The sequence below is a fragment of the Thermobia domestica genome, chromosome 1 (assembly GCF_964235325.1).
Source record: "Thermobia domestica chromosome 1, izTheDome1.hap1.1, whole genome shotgun sequence".
NCBI lineage: Eukaryota > Metazoa > Arthropoda > Insecta > Zygentoma > Lepismatidae > Thermobia > Thermobia domestica.
The window spans coordinates 350,728,510-350,738,047 of record NC_137454.1 but is presented as its reverse complement, the minus strand read 5'-3'; the positions used below and the strand labels follow the sequence as shown (position 1 = coordinate 350,738,047).

General features: G+C 36.7%; 1 protein-coding gene across 1 annotated transcript in view; it reads left to right on the top strand.

Moving 5' to 3' along the window:
* Nucleotides 1–5,950: 5,950 nt before the first annotated feature.
* The window catches only part of LOC145664048 (uncharacterized), a 141,611-nt gene continuing 138,023 nt past the window's right edge, over nucleotides 5,951–9,538 (top strand). The window contains exon 1 of the mRNA XM_081730386.1: nucleotides 5,951–6,153. The gene's annotated coding sequence lies outside the window, so the exon portion shown is untranslated. The remainder of the gene's footprint in view (nucleotides 6,154–9,538) is intronic.

Genomic DNA, 9,538 nt, shown 5'->3' with positions numbered 1-9,538 from the left:
TAATCAAATCTCTTTTCTTACATTAATTGATTTGCAACATTGCTCAACTTGCAACATACCATACACATTCCTGCAAAGATTAGGTTACCATGCGAAGTGGGCGTGTATCTCTATTAAATTGCACTTCCATTGGTCAGTAACGTAAGTATAATGGGTGCTCAGCGTGTGTGTGATATATCTGAAAGGTTGAAGATCCATTTAGCTCTTCTCCCTCCTTTTTTTCGTGGTTTAAGTATTTTGCAGCTTCCATGATCTTATAAACGAGAATGCTGGACCACAAGTCGTTCCCCACGTACTGTTGTTTGCGGGCAGTCAGTGTTGAGATGGTTTCTTCTTTTGGCTCTTGTAAATATGGTCTTTCCTGGCAGCAAACCCACACACGCATGCAAAACGATTTGATTTTGTTATGCTTTCCTACAGCGATGTTTCAAGTCAGGATCGACCCTTTTCTATGTACTTATTCACGTTTTTAACTTTCGATAGGATTTCTTTTTTGCATATTCTTGTTGTGTTCAGGAGCTATTTGATTTATCATGGTAGTAGTCAAGTGCCGAAATGTTCATATGGAACACCCACACGTTTTTTTTTTATTTTTCAACTTCTTGTTTAGCCGAAAGCAAGATCACGAAAATTATTAAAGTCACAAAACAAGAGCACCTTTACTACTATAATCATTAGATTATTGCTTAATACATTTTTCTTCTTTACAATGCTCGGAGATTTAGTTTCTTTTAAGAAAAGGCACATCTATATTTTGTACGACCTTAATTATTTTCTTATCAATAAATTCATCGAAATGATTATTTACTACTAAGTGTTTCGAAATTTTTGTGTTTTCTACTATGGCGGTTTTTTGTATTTTACCTTCATATTTTTGGATAACATCATATGTAATATATGTCATGTATTATTTATTATAAGTCGGTTAAGAAAAGTGATATTGATAACATTTAATGTTTGAAAAAGATGTATTCAACCACGGTCCGGAGTGTTCATTAACATATTTCCTTTTCGAAAATCAACATTTCTTCCCTCTCGTAAGAACTCGATGAATTGTCACTGTGCAATTTAATCGGTAAAAATTGCCGCAGATAATAGTGTTCCAGAAAGTGTGGTACAGGGGGTACAAAATTTGAATACAAATTTTCAATTGATACTTAAAATGCTAACGTTAAAGAAAAATTCGTAGAGAATAAATATACAAACTTGGAATAGATGCGTAAGTTAGGAAAAAGTTATAGAATTCTTAGAGATTTGTTATGAGTAAGTATGTGATCATATCAAAGTCGAAATTTGCAATATTTTCACAATATTCTATTTCGTATCCTTTACCATTTTTTAAGCACGCGAGACAAGGTGGCTCAGTGGTACAGCGCTTACCTGGGGTGTATGGGGTCCCTGGTTCGATCATGGCGAAGTAAATTTGTTGTGGACCACATTATATCCGTAGGTTTTCTCGTTTTCTCCTACATTCTCATTCCATCAATTCTACCATCATCATTCACTTGCTTTCATCATCCGTCCCCCTTAGCCGTCAGGACATAGTCGTGGGACGTTAAAATGAAAGATTTTATATTTTGTAACACTTCTAGTGATTTGTCTTAAAAATTATGACTAGAGATAGTAAGGGAACATCAGATATATCTGATCGTTCCATTGAAATGTTACGGAAAATTTTAGGTTCGGAAGCTCCGATCCAATGACTCGCAAACACGTGATTCTAATTAGAAACCTTTGAAAACGTTTTTTCATTGTTGTAATCAGAGAACAATTGTTTGGGCGAGTGAATTTTATGATCTGACGATGTTCTCTCGGCTATTACTTACTTGCATATGCCTTTAAAGACTTATTGTTTCCATGAAAACTGCAAGTACCCTAACAGCACAGGATGTGTTGGCATGTGCCATTTAGGTGTCCCAGCTACTTTTTAGGTACCCGACACTTGGCACATATGATATTCATGTGCTAAGTATGTACTTCAGCTACCAATAGTTTTAGATGCTTGTTACACTTAATTGATATTTGCAACTATGTACTACAAATATAGCATTTATATACCTGGCTGTTTCGCACTCTAACAGTCATTTGTTTTTATGTCGTCACTTGGGACATATATCTATCATGTTCTAGGTACGTCCTTTAGGAACATACTGTTTCAGATACTCTAACATCACAAGATGTGCTAGGCATGCTACACTTAAGTGTTCTAAATTCATCTTCCATATTTGATGCATTTGTTGCCTCTTTTTCTTAGCGATTGTGTACTAGAAGCAACAAACACATCAAATTTATTAGATAGCAACTGTCCCCGATCATTTGGAATAGTGAATATGGAAGAACCATGAAATAAAGTAAATAGATACTCGTCATTTTGTTATAAAATTACATGGCGAATAGATTTTATCTGATCCCAAACGGTTATCGTCGAATATATGCGGTTAAAGGAGGACTCTGACTAGCTAAATTCAAAAGACCTCAACAATTTATCCCTCTTCAAGCGACATTATCTTCATAGCCTCCGTAGCCAAGTCGGTAGAGTAAAAGGCTAGTAATCCAAAGGTTGGTGCTTCGCGCACACCTCGGGTACTCGATTTTTTTTTTACTTTAAAAAAATGTTTTTTAGACTCATCTTAATGTAAACACATTACGCATATAGGCGATTTAACATATTTTGCGGGAGTAATTTGGTGATTCATTGACGCTTACGGCATGGGGAACATCCTACCTAGAACATACTAGGCACGTTCCCCAGGTACATGTCAGGCATGTGCTTAGGGGCGGACATAGACTGTGACTATCACTTGCCATCCATGTGATTTCTCTCTCAGAGGTACATAAGGCACATACTGGACACATTCCCATGTACCTGAGGGAATATGATAGGCATATGCCTGCTATGTGATTGTGCTGTTAGGGTACTATAGAAGCTGAATAAATGAAAATGATTCGTGTTCATGGTTTTTATTTGCAATGATACTATATACGGTAAGATAAGAACTATAGAGTAAAAACCACGATTATATCTGTTAGGCTAACGGAGACGGATGATTTAGGCAAGTGAATAATGATGGAAGAATTGGTGGAATAAGAAACTGGGAGTGCTCCGAGAAAACCCACGGACACAATCTCGTCAACCACAAATTTACTTGACCGGGATCAAACCAGGGACTCCAAGTACCAGAGGTGAGCACTCCACTACTGTGTCATCGTGTCCCAGAACTATAGTTTAAATGGGGACCGGAACCAGTGTAGTACGTTCATTGCTTTCCCATCGGGGATGGAACCAGATACATCATATTTCAAAGGCAGTAGCCATTAGACTAACCAGAAGGGGGGGGGGGGTGAAGTATGCCATCAATGTTGGATACGCGGAAATAGGTTCGATCAAAAGTTGTAGCAACACTGTATTCATGTCAGAGTTCTTTATCACAACAGTACAAGCGTTCCATAGCTGATAAGGGAATATGAAGTGATGAAGTTTGACAAGTGGTAACGACTGTGTCAGTGGTCGAAGTGAGACGGTATGCGGTGGTATGCCATACCGCCTCTGGTTTTTCAGTGATAACGGCATACCGTCTCTGGGATTTCAATGATTAAAACATACCGTTACTGGAAAGTAGATGCTAAATACATTTAATAAATCCATTTTTATTGACGAATAGCTTTGCACGTATAAAGATTTAATTTCTTATGTAGAAATAATTTCTAGGTTGACAACAACGACATTTTTCTTAGCTTTTTCCTACCTTTTGTTTTTAAAATGAGGTGTCTTCAAAGAAGTTCACGTAGTTTATATTTTGATATGCCATATTGAATTGTTTCTTTGTTATGTATGTGTGTGTCTTCTTGTCTTAATGCATATACCCACCCAACACAAGTACATACTGATCATGTGTAAAGAATGTTCCTCGAGGTACATTGGAATGTACATGATAGGTACGTGAATAGAGCAATCATGTGAAATACACATGTAAGGAATAAGGTTACTTCCGCCCAAAAGTACGTGCATGACACATACCGAGGAATGTATCTATTATGTGTATATTACGTACCGTGTATGTACTTGACACATTTACTTGGCATTGGCATGTGCCAGGAATGTACTAGGCATGTCAGTAATGTTCCTTAGGGCAGTGCTATGCAACTGGGGGTGCGAGTACTTAAAGACTAAAACCTTAACGCTTCATTTTTACGTTCGAATTTAGAAGCTTGTACTTTTAAAAAAAGCCAAGCAACTAACTCTGAAAATATATGCCCTCCTCCGGCATCTGTGTGGCAATTTAACTATCTATTAAAATACTACAGTAACATTTACGAGCGACCGAGCTCTAACCTATAACCTTAGCATTCAAACCTTTGATTTACGGTTATTTGTGATTTCACGTTTATAACAAAGACAAATAGTTTTAAAAGAGTGTAGTTTAAATAAATTACTGAAATAAATATTTTTCACAAAGTTTATCCTTTTAAATTATTGTTCAAAGGCCTTTGCCTTTAGTAAGCCTTCTCCGAAATACATGCAAATGAATTGTGCTTCCATCTTTGGAGCTCTTTTAAAATACACATATATGTTTCTCGACAATGAGATCTCAGAAACTACAGGCTCTAGAAAGATGACGTTTTCACTGATCGATTGCAAATTTCATGTAGATTGTCCAGTTCTAATTGAATATTTAAAAAACATGGGCACTATTTCTTTAGTACATTTTTACGGGTACATTGGAAGTGTTGAAATTTCAAAAAAATAAAATAAAACATCACATCCTAATCATTACACATTCCAACACCACACTGTTGTATATAGCGGTTGTATATGTCTCCGGCATTTGTTTCATAGCCAAATAATAATGGAAAAGGAAGGATAACCATTTCTCCAGTCTAAGATGAACTTTTTTGGGGAGTGTTTTTCCCAATAAGCACCATATATAACTGACAATATATTAATTTTGTATGTAATGTATTTGCTTATTACATACTGCATGCAAGAAGAAAGAAAACACTGCAGAAAATTGCAAAATGACACACACAATATATTACAATGTGGCTAAACTCAGAAAGTGGCTATAGAAGTGAAAAGCATATGGCTAAAAAGCCACTATTGGCTCTTTGGAAATTATGTGACTAACGACGTTCTCAAAATGGCCAGATCTCGTCACAAAGTGGCTAAATTGGCAACCCTAGTCGCAATACGAAGCAACTTACGCACAACCATGCCATGGTACATGGGGTATGTGCCATTCACATTCCTCACATTCCAGTGAAGCATGTAAAAGTACCTTTCAAGTGTCAGAAATTCCTCGAAAGGCACGCACCTCGCGACACGTGCTATGCATATGAAATGTACATTTTTCAAGTACCAGGTACGTAAACGGTACATATGGAACTTAAATGGCACGTTCCTAGAATGTACCTGGTTGGGTGGGATAAATGCCGTGTTTTGAGCATGGGCGGACTTAGGAGTTGTCTGCTGTGGGGGTCGACCCTCCAGGTGTTTGGAATACCCCACGGTCGAGTGGGAGACCGGGAGTTTTCCCGCAGGAAATTTTTAAAATTCTCATTCGATATTTTTGTGTATAATTTTCTACAATACAACATAACGGGATATTTTTAATTTTTTTTCAGACAGTTGTTGGAGGGATTCAAAGTCTCTCTATATATCCACCCGCGTTACTACAGAGAACCACTCCAATGATTTTGTCATTATGTAAATAGAACTGCAATCTTTCAGGCAACATATCCTCACTGTATTTCAATATGTAGATAGATATATGTCGAGTCGAAATCGTAATAAAACATACCGCCTCTGCTTTTTTAATTTTTTTTTTTTTACTTCGAACACTGGACTGTGTGTTATTCAGTCAAAAGGAGTAGTCCCATAAAATAAAGGAAGAAAGTGGAAGTAACATAACAAGAAGTTTCGAAAAGACAAAATGAGCATGCGTGGATCAAGAGGGACTTCTTGACGAGATGACGACCTTGTCGCTAGAATGAAGGAACAACTTCGCGCAAAGCGCTGTAACACAAGAAAAGTCATCGTCCGTGCCATATGGTGGCTACTGCGGGACATCGATAAAAGTTGACACGCTGACGGTGTACTGCGCCTTTTACACATGTGACAGAACGTGATAGAGATGGAAGACGACTACATTGAAGGTATGTGACAATTGTTTTTTCTGTATATTATATCATGTAAGAAATATAACAATGTTGCCAGTGTTCGAAATGGAAAAAGAGCAGAGGCGGCATGCTTTTGTTACAATTTCGACTCGACATACCGGCTATCTAAATGTTGAAATACAGTGAGGATACGTTTCCTAAAAGATTGCATTTCTATTTCATAATGACTGAAAATTATTGTAGAGAGTTTCTCTGTAGTTAAGGAAGGGGCAACATGGAGAGACTTTGATCCCAGCCAACAACTTTCTGAAAAAAAAAAATCCCATTATGTTGTATTATAGAGAATTATACACGAAAATGATCAACAACCGAGCATTTCAATTTCCTGTAAGAAAACTCTCGGAGCCCCACTCGACTGAGGGGTATTCCAAACACCCGGAAGATCCGGCCCCACAGCAGACCGCTAAATCCGCCCGCGTTCAAAACACGACATTTACATGCATTAAGGCAAGAAGACACGTACATAAGAAAGAAACAATTCAATATGGCACATTAAAATATAAACTAGGTGAACTTCTTTGAAGAAACCTCATTTTAAAAAACAAAAGTTAGGAAAACAACAAAAATGTCGGTGTTGTCCTTAGAAATTTTTTCTACATAAGAAATAAAATCTTTCACGTGCAAAGCTCTTCGTCAATTACTGTGTATAAAAATGAAATTATTAAAGGTCTTTAGTATTACTCTCCAGTGACGGTATGTCTTGATCACTGAAGAACCAGAGGCGGTATGCTTTCATCACTGAAAAACCAGAGGTGGTATGGCATACCACCGCATACCGTCTCACTTCGACCACTGAATGTTGCTATTATTACTTATTACTCACAGCGATGTGACTAGCGTACTAAATTAACTTCGGTACAGTAGTAGTTCAGAAATGAAGTTTCTTTCTTGTAAACCTCTGCTTACATTTTTAATGATAGCAAAAAATGGATGTTTTGTTGTAAGTGTCAAAGTGCGACGCATAATTTCAAACTAAGCCAAATTCAGTGAATTTACTCAACGAATCCAAACATATAGAATAAAATGACATATTGTAGAGTTTCAAACTTGGCTATACGTAACTGTTAAAAGTCTTATAGAACAGCTATGTACAGGGTTGCCAACCGTCCCGATTCTCTCGGGACTGTACCGATTTCTGACTAATTTGTCCCCCGTCCCGAGCGGACACTCGTCGGGACGCATATTGTCCCGATTTATCGATTTTCAAAGTTAATATTTTACTGGGCCATTTTTACAAAGGAATAACATTCTTTTACACGCACAGTTTTATGTATAGAATCAATTTAACAAGTTTTTGTTTTCTTTATATTAAATAAATTAAAGTTGTTTTGTTTGAAATTTTTGTATGAGGATAGCCAAAAAATAAGACTTGATTTTAGTAATACTTTTTGTCAGTAATTCATTAACTGTTATACGCTCATTTGTGATAATAAAATCTATATAGTTTTCTCTCTAAACTTTGTTTATATTAAATAAATTGCAGTTGTTTTCGTTTGAATTTGTTGCATATATTGCTTGTACCTAGTGATGAGCAGTGGGTGGGTGGGAAAATAAAAGAATAAGATGCCGCATTTATTCAGGTTCGTGTTATTCAGCTGATTATTTACATTGTTTTCAACAACTCACCGTACGTGTAGTCTTCTTCAGGGAAAAGGGCTCCATCACCGAGTGTCCCGTACCGATTTTTTTCTTAAGAAAAGTTGGCAACCCTGGCTATGTCTGTCCACCCGTTCGTCGACAGATATCAAATCAAAAACGGTAAGATATAGCGGGTTTTGTGGAGTCGATTCTCTGTCCTAAACAAATCGCTCATCTCCAACCTTACATCTCTACTGAAACCGGAAGTGGTACAAATTTACTGTCTTCCGGTTTCAATAATGATCTCCATAGATACAGCAATAACGATATGATATGGCAAGGAATGGCTTTTTGATGCGGATTCAGCATCCAAAGAGTAGATATCAGTCAACTCTTAGTTTTCCACTGAAACCAGTAGCGTCATTTCAGATTTGGCTTGGGGGCGGGGGGGGGAGACCCCTTGATATAAGTAAAATTTCGTGTTTTTCACTGACTTACTACTATTTTATTGATAAAATCTATATAAATGTCACTCAGGCGGGCAAATGCCATTTTTTTAATGGATTTAGCGTCTGAAGATCAGATTGCATTTGTAATTTTATCTCTCTATTGCAATGGGAAGTTACATTTCATTCTATAAAAAGGGGAAGTTACATTCCTTTCTATTAAAATTTGAAGTTACTTATCTCTCTATTGCAATGGGAAGTTACATTTCTTTCTATTACAATGGGAAATAACATAAATACTATTCAGTGTTTCTTCCAGACATGTTTTTGGGGGAACTGCCCCCCCCCGGAGCTCCGAGAGTGCCCCCCCCCCGGAGAGACCAAAGTAATACATCTATAATATAATAAATAGAATAGTACCAGCAGTGGGAAATAAATATTTTCAGAAGACAATAAACAGATAAACAAACGGTTTTAATCTTGCTACTTTACCAAGGTGTTCTAAAACTCGTGCCGATAGTTGTTTTCTTTTTCATATTTAGCGATTAGGTGGTATCTTGTGTCTGTAACTGCCAACCTTGAACGGAAGAGTAAGAATTGAACATCGTGTTGCACGTATATCTGAAACGAACATAGGCGCAAATCTGTCTTTAACATTGGGGGGGGGGACGGGTAAGACCGTTCCCATATAATATATATATATATATATATATATATATATATATATATATATATATATATATAAGCGAAGTTCAAAATATTTATGAAGTTGAAAAACAATGCTGTGGAGGATCAGGGGAGCAGAATTGTCTTCAATGGCGTGTTTAGGAGGCTTTTGGGCTCAAGCTCCTCCCCCTCCCCCGAAATAAATTTGTTAGTTTTTCGCATTCCACGTACAACAATAATCCTTCTTACCATTTCTAAGAATGTCATTGACTTTCCATTTTCTTATGCTCGTTGTTCAGAAATAATACTGTATTTGTCAAATTTCATTCCATGTAAGAACTGGTCCTTTTGTTCTTTCTTTCGTCTTTCTATTTTTCTTTTTCTTTTTCTTGATGTTACTTTCTTTCATTTCGCTTATCATACTTTATCGACCGTTGTCAGTTGTGATTCAAGTCGACCGTCATCAGTAACACCAAAACTAAGAGGAGTTGATAAGAGAAACTGGTGTTCCACACCAACTTGAGCGGATATCAACATGACAGGACTTTAGTTATTCTTATTATAACTTAGTTATTTTTAAAAGAAGGAAATATTTGAATTAAAGAAAATCAAAACGAGTGAATAATTAGCCCGGGAAATTAGGAAGGCTAAGTGGATTCTTCCTTTTATTT